The sequence below is a fragment of the Oncorhynchus nerka genome, linkage group LG3, assembly GCF_034236695.1.
Source record: "Oncorhynchus nerka isolate Pitt River linkage group LG3, Oner_Uvic_2.0, whole genome shotgun sequence".
Lineage (NCBI taxonomy): Eukaryota > Metazoa > Chordata > Actinopteri > Salmoniformes > Salmonidae > Oncorhynchus > Oncorhynchus nerka.
The window spans coordinates 6964178-6988570 of record NC_088398.1 but is presented as its reverse complement, the minus strand read 5'-3'; the positions used below and the strand labels follow the sequence as shown (position 1 = coordinate 6988570).

The following is a 24393-nucleotide window of genomic DNA, read 5'->3' as shown; positions in this document are numbered from 1 at the left end:
ACATTTTTTGGATTGACTGACCTTCATTTCTTAAAGTAATGATGGACTGTCATTTTTCTTTGCTTATTTGAGCTGTCCTTGCCATAATATGGACTTGGTCTTTTACCAAATAGGGCTATCTTCTGTATACCACCCCTACCTTGTCACAACACAACTGATTGGCTCAAACACATTAAGAAGGAATGAAATTCCACAAATGAACTTTTAACAAGGCACACCTGTTAATTGAAGCGCATTCCAGGTGACTACCTCATGAAGCTGGTTGAGAGAATGCCAAGAGTGTGCAAAGCTGTCATCAAGGCAAAGAGTGGCTACTTTGAAGAATCTCAAATATAACATATGTTTTTTGATTTGTTTAGCACTTTTTTTGGTTACTACATCATTCCATAAGTGTTATTTCATAGTTTTGATGTCTTCACTATTATTCTACAATGTAGAAAATTGTAAAAATAAAGAAAAACCCTTGAATGATTAGGTGAGTCCAAACTTTTGACTGGTACTGTATGTTCTATGTGGGTTTTATATAAACACCAAGACAGAGATGCACGTGTTTGTGTAGAGAGAGAGAGAGAGGAGAGAACATACTGTACACAACCACATCAGAGACCCATATATTTCCCCCCAAAAATGATGTAGTTTATCTTCTGTCTTTTTCCTTCATTTGCATCTCATTTCACAATTAAAAAAACTAAAGAAACCGCCATACCATGAAAATGTAATAAAATAACAATACAAATAATATGTATATAGAATTATAGAATTATCAACAAACAGACATGAATAATAATAACAATACAACTAATGGTTAACATAATATGACACTCATTAATCGCTGGTCTCATGCATACTCATACACCACCTGTCCGTTAGGAAAGAGAGGGCGATTACTAAAAATAGAACCAGGAGTTCAACCAGTTCAGAATAAGCGCCTAGCTACATGCAATGACATAAAAGAGAGCCTCATGTACACATTCTTCCTGGCATAAGGTCATTTACACCAGACTGTACTGCATTATATTGCTGCTCTCACCTAGTATACTGTACAGGGCACAATACAAAACTGGAGTTGAACAACATACGCTGTGATGCGCCCAGAGTCTGGGGCTATGGTATAGTACAGACAACACAGACTGTGAGCAACGTTTTCACTCCTCTCATCCCTCTCTCCCTTTTTTTCATCTGGTTTCGCAATCAGTTCATTTCCCTTCAGGCTCCTATGGTTTGATGCTTCCTTCATTGTTCTTAGTGCTTCTGTTTTGTTGTTTTCGTCTTCCTTTGCAGATATTTCTCTCCTTTCTTCCTCCTTTGGGTTTGTCTTCCGTGGGCTTGTTCCCCCTCTCTGTTTCCTCCCTTACAGGGTCTTGTCGCTTTCCTTCTTTAAGTGGCTGAGGAAGAGAGAAGAGACTGTATGAGACAGGGTCAGGGATGATACACCCCCCCCCCCCACCTCTACCAGACACAGTCTCCCCACACCTCACCCAGCTCCCCTGGTCCCATTAGTAGGCTACCTGTAGTACTCGTCCTGGGTGAGGGAGTGATGGTGGTGGTGGTGGATCCACTGCTGTTCCAGGGCCAGTCTCTGGATCTGCAGCTCTGCGCTCTGGGCCTGCTGCATGGCCTGGAGCTGGTGGGCCGCTGACATGGAACCTGTCAGAGAGGAGGGCTGGGGCAGCTCACGGAACGGAGCTCCTGGAGGGGGAAGGAAAAGGGAAGAGGAAAGGGAGAAGAGGAGAGACAGGTGAGAAGAGGAGACAGGTAAGAGGAGGAGTGGAGAAGAGGAGAGACAGGAGAGAGGAGGAGTGGAGAAGAGGAGACAGGTGAGAGGAGGTGTGGAGAAGAGGAGACAGGTGAGAGGAGGTGTGGAGAAGAGGAGACAGGTGAGAGGAGGTGTGGAGAAGAGGAGGCAGGTGAGAGGAGGAGTGGAGAAGAGGAGACAGGTGAGAGGAGGAGTGGAGAAGAGGAGACAGGTGAGAGGAGGAGTGGAGAAGAGGAGACAGGTGAGAGGAGGAGTGGAGAAGGGGAGAGACAGGAGAGAGGAGGAGTGGAGAAGAGGAGACAGGTGAGAGGAGGAGTGGAGAAGAGGAGACAGGTGAGAGGAGGAGTGGAGAAGGGGAGAGACAGGAGAGAGGAGGAGTGGAGAAGAGGAGACAGGTGAGAGGAGGTGTGGAGAAGAGGAGACAGGTGAGAGGAGGAGTGGAGAAGAGGAGACAGGTGAGAGGAGGAGTGGAGAAGGGGAGAGACAGGAGAGAGGAGGAGTGGAGAAGAGGAGACAGGTGAGAGAGGAGGTGTGGAGAAGAGGAGACAGGTGAGAGGAGAAGGGGAGAGACAGGAGAGAGGAGGAGTGGAGAAGGAGTGAGACAAGTGAGATGAGTGGAGAAGGGGAGAGACAGGAGAGAGGAGGAGTGGAGAAGGAGTGAGACAAGTGAGAGGAGTGGAGAAGGGGAGAGACAGGAGAGAGGAGGAGTGGAGAAGGAGTGAGACAGGTGAGAGGAGTGGAGAAGGGGAGAGACAGGAGAGAGGAGGAGTGGAGAAGAGGAGAGACAGGTGAGAAGAGGAGACAGGTAAGAGGAGGTGTGGAGAAGGGGAGAGACAGGTGAGTGGAGGAGTGGAGAAGGGAGAGACAAGTGAGTGGAGGAGTGGAGAAGGAGTGAGACAAGTGAGAGGAGTGGAGAAGGGGAGAGACAGGAGAGAGGAGGAGTGGAGAAGAGGAGAGACAGGTGAGTGGAGGAGTGGAGAAGGGAAGACAGGAGAGAGGAGGAGTGGAGAAGAGGAGAGACAGGTGAGTGGAGGAGTGGAGAAGGGAGAGACAAGTGAGAGAAGGGGAGAGACAGGTGAGAGGAGGAGTGGAGAAGAGGAGGCAGATGAGTGGAGAAGAGGAGAGACCGGTGAGTGGAGGAGTGGAGAAGGGAGAGACAAGTGAGAGGAGTGGAGAAGGGGAGAGACAGGTGAGAGGAGGAGTGGAGAAGGGAGAGACAAGTGAGTGGAGGAGTGGAAAAGGAGTGAGACAAGTGAGAGGAATGGAGAAGGGGAGAGACAGGTGAGTGGAGGAGTGGAGAAGGGAGAGACAAGTGAGTGGAGGAGTGGAGAAGGAGTGAGACAAGTGAGAGGAGTGGAGAAGGGGAGAGACAGGAGAGAGGAGGAGTGGAGAAGAGGAGACAGGTGAGTGGAGGAGTGGAGAAGGGAGAGACAAGTGAGTGGAGAAGTGGAGAAGGAGTGAGACAAGTGAGAGGAGTGGAGAAGGGGAGAGACAGGAGAGAGGAGGAGTGGAGAAGAGGAGAGACAGGTGAGTGGAGGAGTGGAGAAGAGGAGGCAGATGAGAGGAGGAGTGGAGAAGAGGAGAGACCGGTGAGTGGAGGAGTGGAGAAGGGAGAGACAAGTGAGAGGAGGGGAGAGACAGGTGAGAGGAGGAGTGGAGAAGAGGAGGCAGATGAGAGGAGGAGTGGAGAAGAGGAGAGACTGGTGAGTGGAGGAGTGGAGAAGGGAGAGACAAGTGAGAGGAGTGGAGAAGGGGAGAGACAGGTGAGAGAAGGGGAGAGACAGGTGAGAGGAGTGGAGAAGGGGAGAGACAAGTGAGAGAAGGGGAGAGACAGGTGAGAGGAGGAGTGGAGAAGAGGAGGCAGATGAGAGGAGGAGTGGAGAAGAGGAGAGACCGGTGAGTGGAGGAGTGGAGAAGGGAGAGACAAGTGAGAGGAGTGGAGAAGGGAGAGACAAGTGAGAGGAGTGGAGAAGGGGAGAGACAGGTGAGAGGAGGAGTGGAGAATAGAGAGACATGTGAGAGGAGTGAAGGGAGAGAGGTGAGGGGAGGAGAAGGGAGAGGTGAGGGGAGGAGTGAGAAGGGAGAGAGGTGAGGGGAGGAGGTAGAGGGAGAGAGGGTGAGAGGAGGAAGAAGGGAGAGAAGGGAGAGGAGGAGTGGAGAAGGAGAGAGGTGAGGGGAGGAGTGGAGAAGGGAGAGACAGGTGAGAGGAGGAGTGGAGAAGGGAGAGACAGGTGAGAGGAGGAGTGGAGAAGAGAGACAGGTGAGGGAGGAGTGAGAAGGAGAGACAGGTGAGAGGAGGAGTGGAGAAGAGAGAGACAGGTGAGAGGAGGAGTGGAGAAGAGATAGACAGGTGAGAAGAGGAGTGGAGAAGGAGATAGACAGGTGAGAGGAGGAGTGGAGAAGGAGATAGACAGGTGAGAAGAGGAGTGGAGAAGGAGATAGACAGGTGAGAGGAGGGGTGGAGAAGGAGATAGACAGGGTGAGAAGGAGAGAGACAGGTGAGAGGAAGAGAAGAAGAGACAGGTGAGAGGAGGGTGGAGAAGGAGATAGACAGGTGAGAGGAGGAGTGGAGAAGGGAGAGACAAGTGAGTGGAGAAGTGGAGAAGGTGAGGAGAGAGGAGGAGGAGAAGGGGAGAGACAGGTGAGAGGAGGAGTGGAGAAGAGAGAGAGAGAGAGGAGGGGAGAGACAGGTGAGTGGAGGAGTGGAGAAAGGAGGAGTGAGACAAGTGAGAGAGGAGTGGAGAAGAGGAGAGACAGGTGAGAGGAGGAGTGGAGAAGAGGAGAGACAGGTGAGAGGAGGGAGGGAGAGAGAGGAGAGAGGTGAGAGGAGGAGTGGAGAAGGGAGAGACAGGTGAGTGAGGAGGAGGGGAGAGAGAAGGGAGAGAGGAGTGAGAGAAGGGAGAGACAGGTGAGAGGAGTGGAGAAGAGGAGAGGTGAGAGGAGGAGTGGAGAAGAGGAGAGACAGGTGAGAGGAGGAGTGGAGAAGAGGAGAGACAAGTGAGAGGAGGAGTGGAGAAGGGAGAGACAGGTGAGGGGAGGAGTGGAGAAGGGAGAGACAGGTGAGAGGAGGAGTGGAGAGAAGGAGAGAGACAAGTGAGAGGAGGAGTGGAGAAGGGAGAGACAGGTGAGAGGAGGAGTGGAGAGAGAGACAGGTGAGAGGAGGAGGAGAGAGGAAAGGAGAGAGGAGGAGAGGAGAAGAGAAAGAGGTGAGAGGAGGAGGGAGAAGAGAGGAGTGAGAGGAGGAGTGGAGAAGGAGAGGCAGGTGAGAGGAGGAGTGGAGAAGGGAGAGACAGGTGAGAGGAGGAGTGGAGAAGAGAGAGACAGGTGAGAGGAGGAGTGGAGAAGAGAGAGACTGGTAAGAGGAAGAGTGGAGAAGGGAGAGAGGAGGAGTGGAGAAGGGAGAGAGGTGAGGGGAGGAGTGGAGAAGGGAGAGACAGGTGAGAGGAGGAGTGGAGAAGGAGAGACAGGTGAGAGGAGGAGTGGAGAAGGAGATAGACAGGTGAGAGGAGGAGGAGGAGGAGATTGACAAGAGGTGAGAGGAGGAGGGAGAAGGGAGAGACAGGTGAGGGAGGAGTGGAGAAGAGAGAGACAGGTGAGAGGAGGAGTGGAGAAGGAGAGAGACAGGTGAGAGGAGGAGTGGAGAAGGAGATAGACAGGTGAGAGGAGGAGTGGAGAAGAGACAGGTGAGAGGAGGAGTGGAGAAGAGAGAGACAGGTGAGGGGAGGAGTGGAGAAGGAGAGAGACAGGTGAGAGGAGGAGGAGAAGGAGATTGACAAGTGAGAGGAGGAGTGGAGAAGAGGAGAGACAGGTGAGAGGAGGGTGGAGAAGGGAGAGACAGGTGAGAGGAGGAGTGGAGAAGAGGAGAGACAGGTGAGGGAGGAGTGGAGAAGGAGATTGACAAGTGAGAGGAGGAGTGGAGAAGGGGAGAGACAGGTGAGAGGAGGAGTGGAGAAGGGAGAGACAGGTGAGAGGAGGAGTGGAGTAGAGGAGAGAAGGTGAGAGGAGTGAGAGAAGTGGGAGGAGAGACAGGTGAGAGGAGGAGTGGAGAAGAGAGAGACAGGTGAGAGGAGGAGGGAGAAGAGGAGAGACAGGTGAGAGAGGAGTGGAGAAGGAGGAGACAGTGAAAGGAGGAGTGGAGAAGACATGAGACAGGTGAGAGGAGGGGTGGAGAAGGAGATAGACAGGTGAGAGGAGGAGTGGAGAGGACATGAGACAGGTGAGAGGAGGGGTGGAGAAGGAGATAGACAGGTGAGAGGAGGAATGGAGGAGGAGTGGAGAAGGAGATAGACAGGTGAGAGGAGGAGTGGAGAAGGAGATTGACAAGTGAGAGGAGGAGTGGAGAAGGAGATTGACAAGTGAGAGGAGGAGTGGAGAAGGGAGAGACAGGTGAGGGGAGGAGTGGAGAAGGAGACAGACAGGTGAGAGGAGGAGTGGAGAAGAGGAGAGACAGGTGAGAGGAAGAGTGGAGAAGGAGATAGACAAGTGAGAGGAGGAGTGGAGAAGAGAGAGACAGGTGAGAGGAGGAGTGTAGGAGATAGACAGGTGAGAAGAGGAGTGGAGGAGACAGGTGAGAGGAGGGGTGGAGAAGACGAGAGACAGGTGAGAGGAAGAGTGTAGAAGGAGATAGACAAGTGAGAGGAGGAGTGGAGAAGGAGATGGACAAGTGAGAGGAGGAGTGGAGAAGGAGATAGACAGGTGAGAGGAGGAGTGGAGAAGGAGAGAGACAGGTGAGAGGAGGAGTGGAGAAGAGGAGAGACAGGTGAGAGGAGGAGTGGAGAAGGAGATAGACAGGTGAGAGGAGGAGTGGAGAAGGAGAGACAGGTGAGAGGAGGAGTGGAGAAGGAGATAGACAAGTGAGAGGAGGAGTGGAGAAGAGAGAGACAGGTGAGAGGAGGAGTGAGAAGAGGAGAGACAGGTGATAGGAGGGGTGGAGAAGGAGATAGACAGGTGAGAGGAGGAGTGGAGAAGGAGATTGACAAGTGAGAGGAGGAGTGTAGAAGGGAGAGACAGGTGAGGGGAGGAGTGGAGAAGGAGATAGACAGGTGAGAGGAGGAGTGGAGAAGAGGAAAGAAAGGTGAGAGGAGGAGTGGAGAAGGAGATTGACAAGTGAGAGGAGGAGTGTAGAAGGGAGAGACAGGTGAGGGGAGGAGTGGAGAAGGAGATAGACAGGTGAGAGGAGGAGTGAGTGAGAGGAGGAGTGGATAAGAGATAGACAGGTGAGAGGAGGAGTGGAGAAGGAGAGAGAAGACAGGTGAGAGGAGGAGTGGAGAAGGAGATAGACAGGTGAGAAGAGGAGTGGAGAAGACATGAGACAGGTGAGAGGAGGGGTGGAGAAGGAGATAGACAGGTGAGAGGAGGAGGAGAAGAGGATGAGACAGGTGAGAGGAGGGTGGAGAAGGAGATGACAAGTGAGAGGAGGAGTGAGAAGGGAGAGACAGGTGAGAGGAGGAGTGGAGAAGGAGATAGACAGGTGAGAGGAGGAGTGGAGAAGAGGAGACAGGTGAGAGGAGGAGTGGAGAAGGAGAGACAAGTGAGAGGAGGGTGAGAGGAGGAGTGGAGAAGGAGAGAGACAGGTGAGAGGAGGAGTGGAGAAGGAGATTGACAAGGTGAGAGGAGGAGTGGAGAAGGGAGAGACAGGTGAGAGGAGGAGTGGAGAAGGAGAGAGACAGGTGAGAGGAGGAGTGGAGAAGGAGAGACAGGTGAGAGGAGGAGTGGAGAAGGAGATAGACAAGTGAGAGGAGGAGTGGAGAAGGAGAGACAGGTGAGAGGAGGAGTGGAGAAGGAGATAGACAGGTGAGAAGAGGAGTGGAGAAGAGGAGACAGGTGAGAGGAGGAGGAGTGGAGGTGAAGGGAGAGAGGAGAAGGAGACAAGTGAGAGGAGGAGTGGAGAAGGGAGAGACAGGTGAGGGGAGGAGTGGAGAAGGAGACAGACAGGTGAGAGGAGGAGTGGAGAGAGGGAGACAGGTGAGAGGAGGAGTGGAGAAGGAGATAGACAGGTGAGAGGAGGAGTGGAGAAGAGGAGAGACAGGTGAGGGAGGAGTGGAGAAGGAGAGAGACAGGTGAGAGGAGGAGGAGGAGAAGGAGATAGACAAGGTGAGAGAGGAGGAGTGGAGAAGGAGAGACAGGTGAGGGGAGGAGTGGAGAAGAGAGAGACAGGTGAGAGGAGGGGGAGACAGGAGAGACAAGTGAGAGGAGGAGTGGAGAAGGAGGAGACAGGTGAGAGGAGGAGGTGAGAAGAGGACAGGTGAGAGGAGAAGGAGTAGAGGTGAGAGGAGGAGTGGAGAAGGAGATAGACAGGTGAGAAGAGGAGGAGAAGACAGGAGACAGGTGAGAGGAGGGGTGGAGAAGGAGAGAGAGGTGAGAGAAGAGTGAGAGGAGGAGGTGGAGGAGAGGAGATGGAGACAGGTGAGAGGAGGAGTGGAGAAGGAGATAGACAGGTGAGAGGAGGAGTGGAGGAGGAGTGGAGAAGGAGATAGACAGGTGAGAGGAGGAGTGGAGAAGGAGATTGACAAGTGAGAGGAGGAGTGGAGAAGGAGATTGACAAGTGAGAGGAGGAGTGTAGAAGGGAGAGACAGGTGAGGGAGGAGTGGAGAAGGACATGAGACAGGTGAGAGGAAGAGTGGAGAAGGAGATAGACAGGTGAGAGGAGGAGTGGAGAAGGAGGAGTGAGAGGAGGAGAGAGAGAGACAGGTGAGAGGAGGAGTGGAGAAGGAGATTGACAAGTGAGAGGAGGAGTGGAGAAAGAGAGACAGGTGAGAGGAGGAGTGAGAAGGAGATAGACAGGTGAGAGGAGGAGTGGAGAAGACAGGAGAGAAAGGTGAGAGGAGAGTGAGAAGGAGATAGACAAGTGAGAGGAGGAGTGGAGAAGGGAGAGACAGGTGAGGGGAGGAGTGGAGAAGGAGATAGACAGGTGAGAGGAGGAGGAGAAGGAGGATAGACAGGTGAGAGGAGGAGTGGAGAAGGGAGAGACAGGTGAGAGGAGGAGTGGAGAAGAGAGAGACAGGTGAGAGGAGGTAGAGGAGAGAGGAGAAGGTGAGAGGAGGAAGTGGAGAAGGAGATAGACAGGTGAGAGGAGGGGAGGAGGAGAAGGAGGATAGAGAGAGAGGTGGAGTGGAGAAGGAGATAGACAGGTGAGAGGAGGAGTGGAGAAGGAGAGACAGGTGAGAGGAGGAGTGGAGAAGGAGATAGACAGGTGAGAGGAGGAGTGGAGAAGGAGATAGACAGGTGAGAGGAGGAGTGGAGAAGGAGAGACAGGTGAGAGGAGGAGTGAGAAGGAGATTGACAAGTGAGAGGAGGAGTGTAGAAGGAGAGACAGGTGAGGGAGGAGTGGAGAAGGAGATTGACAGGTGAGAGGAGGAGTGGAGAAGGAGATAGACAAGTGAGAGGAGGAGTGGAGAAGGGAGAGACAGGTGAGAGGAGGAGTGGAGAAGAGGAGAGACAGGTGAGAGGAGGAGTGGAGAAGGAGAGACAGGAGAGGAGGAGTGGAGAAGGAGAGACAGGTGGAGGAGGAGTGGAGAGAGAGACAGGTGAGAGGAGGAGTGGAGAAGGAGATTGACAGGTGAGGAGGAGGAGTGGAGAAGGAGATAGACAGGTGAGAGGAGGAGTGGAGAAGGAGATAGACAGGTTGAGAAAGGTGAGAGGAGGAGTGGAGAAGGAGATTGACAAGTGAGAGGAGGAGTGTAGAAGGGAGAGACAGGTGAGGGGAGGAGTGGAGAAGGAGATAGACAGGTGAGAGGAGGAGTGGAGAAGGAGATAGACAGGTGAGAGGAGGAGTGGAGAAGAGGAGAGACAGGTGAGAGGAGGAGTGGAGAAGGAGATTGACAGGTGAGGAGGAGGAGTGGAGAAGGAGATGGAGAGACAGGTGAGAGGAGGAGGAGAAGAGGAGAGACAGGTGAGGAGGAGGAGGAGAGGAGAGACAGGTGAGAGGAGGAGTGGAGTGAGATAGACAGGTGAGAGGAGGAGTGGAGAAGGAGATAGACAGGTGAGAGGAGGAGTGGAGAAGGAGATAGACAGGTGAGAGGAGGAGTGGAGAAGGAGATAGACAGGTGAGAGGAGGAGTGGAGAAGGAGATAGACAGGTGAGAGGAGGAGTGGAGAAGGAGATAGACAGGTGAGAGGTGGAGAGAGGAGAGAGGTGGAGAAGGAGATAGACAGGTGAGAGGAGGAGTGGAGAAGAGAGAGACAGGTGAGAGGAGGAGTGGAGGGGAGGAGAAGGGAGAGAGGAGTGGAGGAGACAGGTGAGAGGAGGGGTGGAGAAGAGAGACAGGTGAGAGGAAGGAGAAGGAGATAGACAGGTGAGAGGAGGAGTGGAGAAGAGGAGAGACAGGTGAGAGGAGGAGTGGAGAAGGAGAGAGACAGGTGAGAGGAGGAGTGGAGAAGGAGATTGACAAGTGAGAGGAGGAGTGGAGAAGGGAGAGACAGGTGAGAGGAGGAGTGGAGAAGGAGAGACAGGTGAGAGGAGGAGAGTAAGGAGAGACAGGTGAGGAGGAGTGGAGAAGGAGATAGACAGGTGAGAGAGGAGTGGAGAAGAGAGACAGGAGAGGTGAGAGGGGTGGAGAAGGAGATAGACAGGTGAGAGGAGGAGTGGAGAAGGAGAGACAGGTGAGAGGAGGGGTGGAGAAGGAGATAGACAGGTGAGAGGAGGAGGGAGGAGTGGAGAAGGAGAGACAGGTGAGAGGAGGAGTGAGAAGGAGATAGACAAGTGAGAGGAGGAGTGGAGAAGGAGAGGTGAGAGGAGGAGTGGAGAAGGGAGAGACAGGTGAGAGGAGGAGTGGAGAAGGAGAGACAGGTGAGAGGAGGAGTGGAGAAGGAGTGACAGGGAGAGGAGGAGTGGAGAAGGAGATAGACAGGTGAGAGGAGGAGTGGAGAAGAGGAGAGACAGGTGAGAGGAGAGTGGAGAAGGAGAGAGACAGGTGAGAGGAGGAGGTGAGGGGAGAGGAGAGAAAGGTGAGAGAGGAGTGGAGAAGACAGACAGTGAGAGGAGGAGTGGAGAAGGGAGAGACAGGTGAGGGAGGAGTGGAGAAGGAGATAGACAGGTGAGAGGAGGAGTGGAGAAGGAGGAGAGACAGGTGAGAGGAGGAGTGAGAGACAGGTGAGAGGGAGTGGAGAAGGAGAGACAGGTGAGAGGAGGGAGTGGAGAAGGAGATAGACAGGTGAGAGGAGGAGTGGAGAAGGAGAGACAGGTGAGAGGAGAGGAGGAGTGGAGAAGGAGATAGACAGGTGAGAAGAGGAGTGGAGAAGGAGAGACAGGTGAGAGGAGGAGTGGAGACAAGAGACAGGTGAGGAGGAGAGAAGGAGATAGACAGGTGAGAGGAGGAGTGGAGAAGGAGATAGACAGGTGAGAGGAGGAGTGGAGAAGGAGGATAAGGAGATAGTGAGAGGAGGAGTGGAGAAGGAGATAGACAGGTGAGAGGAGGAGTGGAGAAGGAGAGACAGGTGAGAGGAGGTGGAGAAGGAGATTGACAAGTGAGAGGAGGAGGAGAAGGAGAGAGACAGGTGAGAGGAGGAGTGGAGAAGAGAGAGACAGGTGAGAGGAGGAGTGGAGAAGGAGAAGACAGGTGAGAGGAGGAGTGGAGAAGGAGATAGACAGGTGAGAGGAGGAGTGGAGAAGGGAGAGACAGGTGAGAGGAGGAGTGGAGAAGGAGATAGACAAGTGAGAGGAGGAGGAGAAGAGAGAGACAGGTGAGAGGAGGAGGAGGAGTGGAGAAGAGGAGTGGAGGAGACAGGTGAGAGGAGGGGTGGAGAAGACAAGAGACAGGTGAGAGGAAGAGTGTAGAAGGAGATAGACAAGTGAGAGGAGGAGTGGAGAAGGAGATTGACAAGTGAGAGGAGGAGTGGAGAAGGGAGAGACAGGTGAGAGGAGGAGTGGAGAAGAGAGAGACAGGTGAGAGGAGGAGTGTAGTAGAGGAGAGAAAGGTGATAGGAGGAGTGGAGAAGGAGATAGACATGTGAGAAGAGGAGGGAAGAAGGAGACAGGTGAGACAGGTGAGAAGGAGAGAGACAGGTGAGAGGGGTGGAGAAGGAGATAGACAGGTGAGAGGAGGAGTGGAGAAGACATGAGACAGGTGAGAGGAGGGTGGAGAAGGAGACAGACAGGTGAGAGGAGGAGTGGAGAAGGAGAGAGACAGGTGAGAGGAGGGTGGGAAAGGAGATAGACAGGTGAGAGGAGGAGTGGAGAAGAGGAGAGACAGGTGAGAGGAGGAGGTGGAGAAGGAGATTGACAAGTGAGAGGAGGAGTGGAGAAGGAGAGACAGGTGAGAGGAGGAGTGGAGAGAGGAGAGACAGGTGAGGGGAGGAGGGAGAAGGAGATTGACAGGTGAGAGGAGGAGTGGAGAAGGAGATAGACAGGTGAGAGGAGGAGGGAGAAGGAGAGACAGGTGAGAGGAGGAGTGGAGAAGGGAGAGACAGGTGAGAGGAGGAGTGGAGAAGGAGATTGACAAGTGAGAGGAGGAGTGGAGAAGGGAGAGACAGGTGAGGGGAGGAGTGGAGAAGGAGATAGACAGGTGAGAGGAGGAGTGGAGAAGGGAGAGACAGGTGAGGGAGGAGTGGAGAAGAGAGAGACAGGTGAGAGGAGGAGTGGAGAAGGAGATTGACAGGTGAGAGGAGGAGTGGAGAAGGAGATAGACAGGTGAGAGGAGGAGTGGAGAAGGAGATAGACAGGTGAGAGGAGGAGTGGAGAAGGGAGAGACAGGTGAGGGGAGGAGTGGAGAAGAGGAGAGACAGGTGAGAGGAGGAGTGGAGAAGGAGATAGACAGGTGAGAGGAGGAGTGGAGAAGGGAGAGACAGGTGAGGGGAGGAGTGGAGAAGGAGATTGACAGGTGAGAGGAGGAGTGGAGAAGGAGAGACAGGTGAGAGGAGGAGTGGAGAAGGAGATAGACAGGTGAGAGGAGGAGTGGAGAAGACAGAGACAGGTGAGAGGAGGGGTGGAGAAGGAGACAGGTGAGAGGAGGTGGAGAGGAGAGAGGTGGAGGAGAGTGGAGAAGGAGATAGACAGGTGAGAGGAGGAGTGAGAGACAGGTGAGAGGAGGAGTGGAGAAGGAGATTGACAAGTGAGAGGAGGAGTGGAGAAGGAGATTGACAAGTGAGAGGAGGAGTAGAAGGGAGAGACAGGTGAGAGGAGGAGGTGGAGAGAGGAGAGACAGGTGAGAGGAGGAGTGGAGAAGGAGATAGACAGGTGAGAGGAGGAGTGGAGAGGGGGGAGAGGAGACAGGTGAGAGGAGGAGTGAGAGAGAGGAGGAGTGGAGAAGGAGAGACAGGTGAGAGGAGGAGTGGAGAAGGAGATTGACAGGTGAGAGGAGGAGGAGAAGGAGAGACAGGTGAGAGGAGGAGTGGAGAAGGAGAGAGACAGGTGAGAGGAGGAGTGGAGAAGGAGATAGACAGGTGAGAGGAGGAGTGGAGAAGGAGATAGACAGGTGAGAGGAGGAGTGGAGAAGAGGAGAGACAGGTGAGAGGAGGAGGAGAAGGAGATTGACAAGTGAGAGGAGGAGGAGAAGGAGAGACAGGTGAGGGAGGAGTGGAGAAGAGAGAGACAGGTGAGAGGAGGAGTGGAGAAGGAGATAGACAGGTGAGAGGAGGAGTGGAGAAGGAGATAGACAGGTGAGAGGAGGAGTGGAGAAAGGAGAGACAGGTGATAGGAGGAGTGGAGAAGGAGATTGACAGGTGAGAGGAGGAGTGGATAAGAGGAGAGACAGGTGAGAGGAGGAGTGGAGAAGGAGAGAGACAGGTGAGAGGAGGAGGAGAAGGGAGAGACAGGTGAGAGGAGGAGGAGAGAGGAGAGACAAGGAGGGGAGGAGTGGAGAAGGAGATTGACAGGTGAGAGGAGGAGTGGAGAAGGAGATTGACAGGTGAGAGGAGGAGTGGAGAAGGGAGAGACAGGTGAGAGGAGGAGGGAGAAGAGAGAGACAGGTGAGAGGAGGAGTGGAGAAGAGGAGAGACAGGTGAGGGGAGGAGTGGAGAAGGAGATAGACAGGTGAGAGGAGGAGTGGAAAGAGAGAGACAGGTGAGAGGAGGAGTGGAGAAGGAGAGAGACAGGTGAGAGGAGGGTGGAGAAGGAGATAGACAGGTGAGAGGACAGGAGAAGAGAGAGACAGGTGAGAGGAGGAGTGGAGAAGGAGATAGACAGGTGAGAAGGAGGAGTGGAGGAGATAGACAGGTGAGAGAAGGAGTGAGAGGGGAGAGACAGGTGAGACAGGTGAGAGGAGATTGAGGAGGAGAAAGGAGAGAGACAAGTGAGAGGAGGAGTGGAGAAGGGAGAGACAGGTGAGGGAGGAGTGGAGAAGGAGATTGACAGGTGAGAGGAGGAGGATAAGGAGATAGACAGGTGAGAGGAGGAGTGGAGAAAGGAGAGACAGGTGAGAGGAAGGTGGAGAAGGAGATAGACAAGTGAGAGGAGGAGTGGAGAAGAGAGAGACAGGTGAGAGGAGGAGTGTAGGAGAGACAGGTGAGAAGAGGGAGACAGGTGAGAGGAGGGGTGGAGAAGACAAGAGACAGGTGAGAGGAAGAGTGTAGAAGGAGATAGACAAGTGAGAGGAGGAGTGGAGAAGAGGAGAGACAGGTGAGGGGAGGAGTGGAGAAGGAGATAGACAGGTGAGAGGAGGAGTGGAGAAGGAGATTGACAAGTGAGAGGAGGAGTGGAGAAGGAGAGACAGGTGAGAGGAGGAGTGGAGAAGAGAGAGACAGGTGAGAGGAGGAGTGTAGTAGAGGAGAGAAAGGTGATAGGAGGAGTGGAGAAGGAGATAGACATGTGAGAAGAGGAGTGGAGAAGACAGGAGACAGGTGAGAGGAGGGGTGGAGAAGGAGAGAGACAGGTGAGAGGGGTGGAGAAGGAGATAGACAGGTGAGAGGAGGAGTGGAGAAGACATGAGACAGGTGAGAGGAGGGGTGGAGAAGGAGACAGACAGGTGAGAGGAGGAGTGGAGAAGGAGATAGACAGGTGAGAGGAGGAGTGGAGAAGGAGATAGACAGGTGAGAGGAGGAGTGTGAGAAGAGGAGAGAAAGGTGAGAGGAGGAGTGGAGAAGGAGATTGACAAGTGAGAGGAGGATGTAAAGGAGAGACAGGTGAGAGGAGGAGTGGAGAAGGGAGAGACAGGTGAGGGGAGGAGTGGAGAAGGAGATTGACAGGTGAGAGGAGGAGTGGAGAAGGAGATAGACAGGTGAGAGGAGGAGTGGAGAAGGAGATAGACAGGTGAGAGGAGGAGTGGAGAAGAGGAGAGACAGGTGAGAGGAGGAGTGGAGAAGGAGATAGACAGGTGAGGAGTGTAGAAGTAGAGACAGGTGAGGGGAGGAGTGGAGAAGGAGATAGACAGGTGAGAGGAGGAGTGGAGAAGGAGATTGACAGGTGAGAGGAGGAGTGGAGAGGAGAGACAGGTGAGAGGAGGAGTGGAGAAGGAGAGACAGGTGAGAGGAGGAGTGGAGAAGAGATAGACAGTGAGAGGAGGAGTGAGAAGGAGATAGACAGGTGAGAGGAGGAGTGGAGAAGAGGAGAGACAGGTGAGAGGAGGAGTGGAGAAGGAGATAGACAGGTGAGAGGAGGAGTGGAGAAGAGAGAGACAGGTGAGAGGAGGAGTGGAGAAGGAGATAGACAGGTGAGAGGAGGAGTGGAGAAGGGAGGAGGAGACAGGTGAGAGGAGGAGTGGAGAAAGGAGATTGACAGGTGAGAGGAGGAGTGGAGAAGGAGAGACAGGTGAGAGGAGGAGTGGGAAGGAGAGACAGGTGAGAGGAGGAGTGGAGAGAAGGAGACAGACAGGTGAGAGGAGGAGTGGAGAAGGAGATAGACAGGTGAGAGGAGGAGTGGAGAAGGAGATAGACAGGTGAGAGGAGGAGTGGAGAAGAGGAGAGACAGGTGAGAGGAGGAGTGGAGAAGGAGATTGACAAGTGAGAGGAGGAGTGTAAAGGGAGAGACAGGTGAGAGGAGGAGTGGAGAAGAGGAGAGACAGGTGAGAGGAGGAGTGGAGAAGGAGATAGACAGGTGAGAGGAGGAGTGGAGAAGGAGATTGACAAGTGAGAGGAGGAGTGGAGAAGGGAGAGACAGGTGAGAGGAGGAGTGGAGAAGAGAGAGACAGGTGAGAGGAGGAGTGTAGTAGAGGAGAGAAAGGTGATAGGAGGAGTGGAGAAGGAGATAGACATGTGAGAAGAGGAGTGGAGAAGACAGGAGACAGGTGAGAGGAGGGGTGGAGAAGGAGAGAGACAGGTGAGAGGGGTGGAGAAGGAGATAGACAGGTGAGAGGAGGAGGAGAAGACATGAGACAGGTGAGGAGGGAGTGGAGAAGGAGACAGACAGGTGAGAGGAGGAGTGGAGAAGGAGATAGACAGGTGAGAGGAGGAGTGGATAAGGATATAGACAGGTGAGAGGAGGAGTGGAGAAGAGGAGAGAAAGGTGAGAGGAGGAGTGGAGAAGGAGATTGACAAGTGAGAGGAGGAGTGTAAAGGGAGAGACAGGTGAGAGGAGGAGGGAGAAGAGGAGAGACAGGTGAGGGGAGGAGTGGAGAAGGAGATTGACAGGTGAGAGGAGGAGTGGAGAAGGAGATAGACAGGTGAGAGGAGGAGTGGAGAAGGAGATAGACAGGTGAGAGGAGGAGTGGAGAAGAGGAGAGAAAGGTGATAGGAGGAGTGGAGAAGGAGATTGACAGGTGAGAGGAGGAGTGTAGAAGGTAGAGACAGGTGAGGGGAGGAGTGGAGAAGGAGATAGACAGGTGAGAGGAGGAGTGGAGAAGGAGATTGACAGGTGAGAGGAGGAGTGGAGAAGAGGAGAGACAGGTGAGGGGAGGAGTGGAGAAGGAGATTGACAGGTGAGAGGAGGAGTGGAGAAGGAGATAGACAGGTGAGAGGAGGAGTGGAGAAGGAGATAGACAGGTGAGAGGAGGAGTGTAGAAGGGAGAGACAGGTGAGGGGAGGAGTGGAGAAGGAGATAGACAGGTGAGAGGAGGAGTGGAGAAGGAGATAGACAGGTGAGAGGAGGAGTGTAGAAGGGAGAGACAGGTGAGGGGAGGAGTGGAGAAGGAGATTGACACAGTGAGAGGAGGAGGAGAAGGAGATAGACAGGTGAGAGGAGAGTGGAGAAGGAGATAGACAGGTGAGAGGAGGAGGAGAAGAGATAGACAGGTGAGAGAAGAGTGGAGAAGGAGATGGACAGGTGAGAGGAGAGGAGAAGAGAGAGACAGTGAGAGGAGGAGTGGAGAAGGAGATAGACAGGTGAGAGGAGGGAGTGGAGAAGGAGATAGACAGGTGAGAGGAGGAGTGGAGAAGGAAATTGACAAGTGAGAGGAGGAGTGGAGAAGGAGATTGACAAGTGAGAGGAGGAGTGTAGAAGGGAGAGACAGGTGAGGGGAGGAGTGGAGAAGGAGACAGACAGGTGAGAGGAGGAGTGGAGAAGGAGATAGACAGGTGAGAGGAGGAGTGGATAAGGATATAGACAGGTGAGAGGAGGAGTGGAGAAGGAGAGACAGGTGAGAGGAGGAGTGGAGAAGGAGATTGACAAGTGAGAGGAGGAGTGTAAAGGGAGAGACAGGTGAGAGGAGGAGTGGAGAAGAGGAGAGACAGGTGAGGGAGGAGTGGAGAAGGAGGAGACAGGTGAGAGGAGGAGTGGATAAGGAGATAGACAGGTGAGAGGAGGAGGAGAAGAGGAGAGAAAGGTGATAGGAGGAGTGGAGAAGGAGATTGACAGGTGAGAGTGAGGAGTGGAGAAGGGAGAGACAGGTGAGGGGAGGAGTGGAGAAGGAGATAGACAGGTGAGAGGAGGAGTGGAGAAGGAGATTGACAGGTGAGAGGAGGAGTGGAGAAGAGGAGAGACAGGTGAGGGAGGAGGAGAAGGAGATTGACAGGTGAGAGGAGGAGTGGAGAAGAGATAGACAGGTGAGAGGAGGAGTGGACAAGGAGATAGACAGGTGAGAGGAGGAGTGGAGAAGGAGATAGACAAGTGAGAGGAGGAGTGGAGAAGAGGAGAGACAGGTGAGGGAGGAGTGGAGAAGAGATAGACAGGTGAGAGGAGGAGTGGACAAGGAGATAGACAGGTGAGAGGAGGAGTGGAGAAGGAGATTGAGAAAGGTGAGAGGAGGAGTGGAGAAGGAGATTGACAAGGAGAGGAGGAGTGGAGAAGGGAGAGACAGGTGAGGGGAGGAGTGGAGAAGGAGACAGACAGGTGAGAGGAGGATGGAGAAGGAGATAGTCAGGTGAGAGGAGGAGTGGATAAGGATATAGACAGGTGAGAGGAGGAATGGAGAAGAGGAGAGAAAGGTGAGAGGAGGAGGAGAAGGAGATTGACAAGTGAGAGGAGGAGTGTAAAGGAGATAGACAGGTGAGAGGAGGAGTGGAGAAGAGGAGAGACAGGTGAGGAGGAGTGGAGAAGGAGATTGTGAGAGGAGGAGATTGGAGAAGGAGATAGACAGGTGAGAGGAGGTGGAGAAAGGAGAGACAGGTGATAGGAGGAGTGGAGAAGGAGATTGACAGGTGAGAGGAGGAGTGTAGAAGGTAGAGACAGGTGAGGGGAGGAGTGGAGAAGGAGATAGACAGGTGAGAGGAGGAGTGGAGAAGGAGATTGACAGGTGAGAGGAGGAGTGGAGAAGGAGATAGACAAGTGAGAGGAGGAGTGGAGAAGAGAGAGACAGGTGAGAGGAGGAGTGTAGGAGATAGACAGGTGAGAAGAGGAGTGGAGGAGACAGGTGAGAGGAGGGGTGGAGAAGACAAGAGACAGGTGAGAGGAAGAGTGTAGAAGGAGATAGACAAGTGAGAGGAGGAGTGGAGAAGAGGAGAGACAGGTGAGGGGAGGAGTGGAGAAGGAGATTGACAGGTGAGAGGAGGAGTGGAGAAGGAGATTGACAAGTGAGAGGAGGAGTGGAGAAGGGAGAGACAGGTGAGAGGAGGAGTGGAGAAGGAGATAGACAGGTGAGAGGAGGAGTGTAGTAGAGGAGAGAAAGGTGATAGGAGGAGTGGAGAAGGAGATAGACATGTGAGAAGAGGAGTGGAGAAGACAGGAGACAGGTGAGAGGAGGGGTGGAGAAGGAGAGAGACAGGTGAGAGGGGTGGAGAAGGAGATAGACAGGTGAGAGGAGGAGTGGAGAAGACATGAGACAGGTGAGAGGAGGGGTGGAGAAGGAGATAGACAGGTGAGAGGAGGAGTGGAGGAGGAGTGGAGAAGGAGATAGACAGGTGAGAGGAGGAGTGGAGAAGGAGATTGACAAGTGAGAGGAGGAGTGGAGAAGGAGATTGACAAGTGAGAGGAGGAGTGTAGAAGGGAGAGACAGGTGAGGGGAGGAGTGGAGAAGGAGACAGACAGGTGAGAGGAGGAGGAGAAGGAGACAGACAGGTGAGAGGAGGAGTGGAGAAGGAGATAGACAGGTGAGAGGAGGAGTGGAGAAGAGGAGAGAAAGGTGAGAGGAGGAGTGGAGAAGGAGATTGACAGGTGAGAGGAGGAGTGTAAAGGAGAGAGACAGGTGAGAGGAGGAGTGGAGAAGAGGAGAGACAGGTGAGAGGAGGAGTGGAGAAGGAGATTGACAGGTGAGAGAGTGGAGGAGAGACAGATGAGGAGGAGGGAGAAGGAGATAGACAGGTGAGAGGAGGAGTGGAGAAGAGGGAGAGAAAGGTGATAGGAGGAGGAGAAGGAGATTGACAGGTGAGAGGAGGAGGAGAAGGAGAGAGACAGGTGAGAGGAGGAGTGGAGAAGGAGAGACAGGTGAGAGGAGGAGGAGAAGGAGATAGACAGGTGAGAGGAGGAGGGAGAAGAGGAGAAAGGTGAGAGGAGGAGTGGAGAAGGAGATTGACAGGTGAGAGGAGGAGGAAAGAAGGGAGAGACAGGTGAGAGGAGGAGTGGAGAAGAGAGAGAGACAGGTGAGGGAGGAGTGGAGAAGGAGAGACAGGTGAGAGGAGGAGTGGAGGGGAGATAGACAGGTGAGAGGAGGAGTGGAGAAGAGGAGAGAAAGGTGAGAGGAGGAGTGGAGAAGGAGATTGACAGGTGAGAGGAGGAGTAGAAGGTAGAGACAGGTGAGGGAGGAGTGGAGAAGGAGATAGACAGGTGAGAGGAGGAGTGGAGAAGGAGAGAGACAGGTGAGAGGAGGAGGAGAAGAGGAGAGACAGGTGAGGGGAGGAGTGGAGAAGGAGATTGACAGGTGAGAGGAGGAGGAGAAGGAGATAGACAGGTGAGAGGAGGAGTGGACAAGAGATAGACAGGTGAGAGGAGGAGTGTAGAAGGAGATAGACAGGGGAGAGGAGGAGGAGAAGAGGAGAGACAGGTGAGGGAGGGAGGAGAAGGAGATAGACAGGTGAGAGGAGGAGGACAAGGAGATAGACAGGTGAGAGGAGGAGTGGAGAAGGAGATTGACAAGTGAGAGGAGGAGTGAGAAGGAGATTGAAGTGAGAGGAGATTAGAAGGGAGAGACAGGTGAGGGAGGAGGAGAAGGAGACAGACAGGTGAGAGGAGGAGTGGAGAAGGAGATAGACAGGTGAGAGGAGGAGTGGATAAGGAGATAGACAGGTGAGAGGAGGAATGGAGAAGAGGAGAGAAAGGTGAGAGGAGGAGGGAGAAGGAGATTGACAAGTGAGAGGAGGAGGAGAAGGAGAGACAGGTGAGAGGAGGAGGGAGAAGAGAGAGACAGGTGAGGGAGGAGTGGAGAAGGAGAGACAGGTGAGAGGAGGAGTGGATAAGGAGATAGACAGGTGAGAGGAGGAGTGGAGAAGAGGAGAGAAAGGTGATAGGAGGATGGAGAAGGAGATTGACAGGTGAGAGGAGGAGGAGAAGGTAGAGACAGGAGGGAGGATGGAGAAGGAGATAGACAGGTGAGAGGAGGAGGGAGAAGGAGATTGACAGGTGAGAGGAGGAGGGAGAAGGAGATAGACAATGAGAGGAGGAGTGGAGAAGAGAGAGACAGGTGAGAGGAGGAGAGGAGATAGACAGGTGAGAAGAGGAGGAGGAGACAGGTGAGAGGAGGAGGAGAAGACAAGAGACAGGTGAGAGGAAGAGTGAGAAGGAGATAGACAAGTGAGAGGAGGAGGAGAAGGAGAGACAGGTGAGGGGAGGAGTGGAGAAGGAGATTGACAAGTGAGAGGAGGAGTGGAGAAGACAAGTGAGAGGAGAGAAGGAGAGACAGGTGAGAGGAGGAGTGGAGAAGGAGATAGACAGGTGAGAGGAGGAGTGGTAGAGGAGAGAAAGGTGATAGGAGGAGTGGAGAAGGAGATAGACATGTGAGAAGAGGAGTGGAGAAGACAGGGAGACAGGAGAGGAGGTGAGAGGGAGGAGTGAGAAGTGGAGGAGATAGACAGGTGAGAGGAGGAGTGGAGAAGACATGAGACAGGTGAGGAGGAGGGGTGGAGAAGGAGATAGACAGGTGAGGAGGAGGAGGAGTGGAGAAGGAGAGACAGGTGAGAGGAGGAGTGGAGAAGGAGATTGACAAGTGAGAGGAGGAGTGGAGAAGGAGAGACAAGTGAGAGAGGAGGAGAAGGGAGAGACAGGTGAGGGAGGAGTGGAGAAGGAGACAGACAGGTGAGAGGAGGAGTGGAGAAGGAGACAGACAGGTGAGAGGAGGAGTGGATAAGGAGATAGACAGGTGAGAGGAGGAGTGGAGAAGAGGAGAGAAAGGTGAGAGGAGGAGTGGAGAAGGAGATTGGGTGAGAGGAGGAGTGTAAAGGGAGAGACAGGTGAGAGGAGGAGTGGAGAAGAGGAGAGACAGGTGAGGGAGGAGTGGAGAAGGAGATTGACAGGTGAGAGGAGGAGTGGATAGGAGATAGACAGGTGAGAGGAGGAGGGAGAAGGAGATAGACAGGTGAGAGAGGAGGAGAAGAGGAGAGAAAGGAGAGGAGGAGTGGAGAAGGAGAGGAGGTGAGAGAGGAGTGGAGAAGGAGATAGACAGGAGAGAGGAGGAGTGGAGAAGGAGAAGAGACAGGTGAGAGGAGGAGTGATAATGGAGATAGACAGGTGAGAGGAGGAGTGGAGAAGAGGAGAGAAAGGTGGAGAGGAGGAGGAGAAGGGAGATTGACAAGTGAGAGGAGGAGTGTAAAGGGAGAGACAGGTGAGAGGAGGAGTGGAGAAGAGAGAGACAGGTGAGGGGAGGAGAGAGGAGATTGGACAGGTGAGAGGAGGAGGAGGAGATAGACAGGTGAGAGGAGGAGTGGAGAAGAGAGAGAAAGGTGAGAGGAGGAGTGGAGAAGGAGAAGACAGGTGAGAGGAGGAGTGGAGAAGGTAGAGACAGGTGAGGGGAGGGAGTGGAGAAGGAGATAGACAGGTGAGAGGAGGAGTGGAGAAGAGGAGAGACAGGTGAGGGGAGGAGTGGAGAATAGAGACAGGTGAGAGGAGGAGTGGACAAGGAGATAGACAGGTGAGAGGAGGAGTGGAGAAGGAGATTGACAAGTGAGAGGAGGAGTGGAGAAGGAGAGACAGTGAGAGGAGGAGTGTAGAAGGGATAGACAGGTGAGGGGAGGAGTGGAGAAGAGAGAGACAGGTGAGAGGAGGAGTGGAGAAGGAGATAGACAGGTGAGAGGAGGAGTGGATAAGAGATAGACAGTGAGAGGAGGAATGGAGAAGGAGAGACAGGTGAGAGGAGGAGAGAAGGAGGAGAGGAGTGCAAAGGGAGAGACAGGTGAGAGGAGGAGGAGAAGAGAGAGAGAGGGAGGAGGAGGAGAGGAGATTGGACAGGTGAGAGGAGGGAGTGGATAAGGAGATAGACAGGTGAGAGGAGGAGTGGAGAAGAGGAGAGAAAGGTGATAGGAGGAGGAGAAGGAGATTGACAGGTGAGAGGAGGAGTGGAGAAGGAGAGACAGGTGAGAGGAGGAGTGGAGAAGGAGATAGACAGGTGAGAGGAGGAGGAGAAGGAGATTGACAGGTGAGAGGAGGAGTGGAGAAGGAGAGACAGTGAGAGGAGGAGTGAGAAGAGAGAGACAGGTGAGAGGAGGAGTAGAGGAGATAGACAGGTGAGAGGAGGAGAGAAGGGAGGAGACAGGTGAGAGGAGGAGTGGAGAAGACAAGAGACAGGTGAGAGGAGGAGTGAGAAGGAGATAGACAAGTGAGGGGAGGAGTAGGAGAAGAGGAGAGACAGGTGAGAGGAGGAGTGGAGAAGGAGATAGACAGGTGAGAGGAGGAGTGGAGAAGAGAGAGACAAGTGAGAGGAGGAGTGGAGAAGGGAGAGACAGGTGAGAGGAGGAGTGGAGAAGGAGATAGACAGGTGAGAGGAGGAGTGAGTAGAGAGAGACAGGTGAGAGGAGGTGGAGAAGGAGATAGACAAGTGAGAGGAGGAGTGGAGAAGACAGGAGACAGGTGAGAGGAGGAGTGGAGAAGGAGAGAGACAGGTGAGGAGGGTGGAGAAGGAGATAGACAGGTGAGAGGAGGAGAGAAGACATGAGACAGGTGAGAGAGGAGGTGGAGAAGGAGATAGACAGGTGAGAGGAGGAGTGGAGGAGAGTGGAGAAGGAGATAGACAGGTGAGAGGAGGAGTGGAGAAGGAGAGACAAGTGAGAGGAGGAGTGAGAAGGAGATTGACAAGTGAGAGGAGGAGGAGAAGGGAGAGACAGGTGAGGGGAGGAGTGGAGAAGGAGACAGACAGGTGAGAGGAGGAGGAGTGGAGAAGGAGACAGACAGGTGAGAGAGGAGGAGTGAGAGGAGGAGAGAAGATAGAGAGAAAGGTGAGAGGAGGAGGAGAAGGAGATTGACAGGTGAGAGGAGGAGTGTAAAGGGAGAGACAGTGAGAGGAGGAGGAGAGAGGAGAGAGGGAGGGAGGAGTGGAGAAGGAGATTGACAGGTGAGAGGAGGAGTGGATAAGGAGATAGACAGGTGAGAGGAGGAGTGGAGAAGGAGATAGACAGGTGAGAGGAGGAGTGGAGAAGAGGAGAGAAAGGTGAGAGGAGGAGGGAGAAGGAGATTGACAGGTGAGAGGAGGAGGAGAAGGAGGAGACAGGTGAGAGGAGGAGGAAGGAGATAGACAGGTGAGAGGAGGAGTGGAGAAGGAGATAGACAGGTGAGAGGAGGAGGAGAAGGAGAGAAAGGTGAGAGGAGGAGTGGAGAAGGAGATTGGAGAAGAGGAGGTAAAGGGAGAGACAGGTGAGAGGAGGAGTGGAGAAGAGGAGAGACAGGTGAGGGGAGGAGTGGAGAAGGAGATTGGACAGGTGAGAGGAGGAGGATAAGGAGATAGACAGGTGAGAGGAGGAGGAGAAGAGGAGAGAAAGAGAGGAGGAGTGGAGAAGGAGATTGACAGGTGAGAGAGGAGGGAGAAGGGAGAGACAGGTGAGGGAGGAGTGGAGAAGGAGAGACAGGTGAGAGGAGGAGTGGAGAAGGAGATTGACAGTGAGAGGAGGAGGAGAAGAGGAGAGACAGGTGAGGAGGAGTGGAGAAGGAGATTGACAGGTGAGAGAGGAGGAGAAGGAGATAGACAGGTGAGAGGAGGAGGACAAGGAGATAGACAGGTGAGAGGAGGAGTGGAGAAGGAGATAGACAAGTGAGAGGAGGAGTGGAGAAGAGGAGAGACAGGTGAGGGGAGAGTGGAGAAGGAGATAGACAGGTGAGAGGAGGAGTGGACAAGGAGATAGACAGGTGAGAGGAGGAGTGGAGAAGGAGATTGACAAGGTGAGAGGAGGGTGGAGAAGGAGATTGACAAGTGAGAGGAGGAGTGAGAAGGAGAGACAGGTGAGGGAGGAGTGAGAAGAGACAGACAGGTGAGAGGAGGA

The 24393-nt window shown here is 53.7% G+C and overlaps 1 pseudogene; it reads right to left on the bottom strand.

Annotated features, from left to right (window-relative positions):
• Positions 1 to 612: 612 nt before the first annotated feature.
• Positions 613 to 24393, bottom strand: part of LOC115142097 (atrophin-1-like) — a 45217-nt pseudogene continuing 21436 nt past the window's right edge.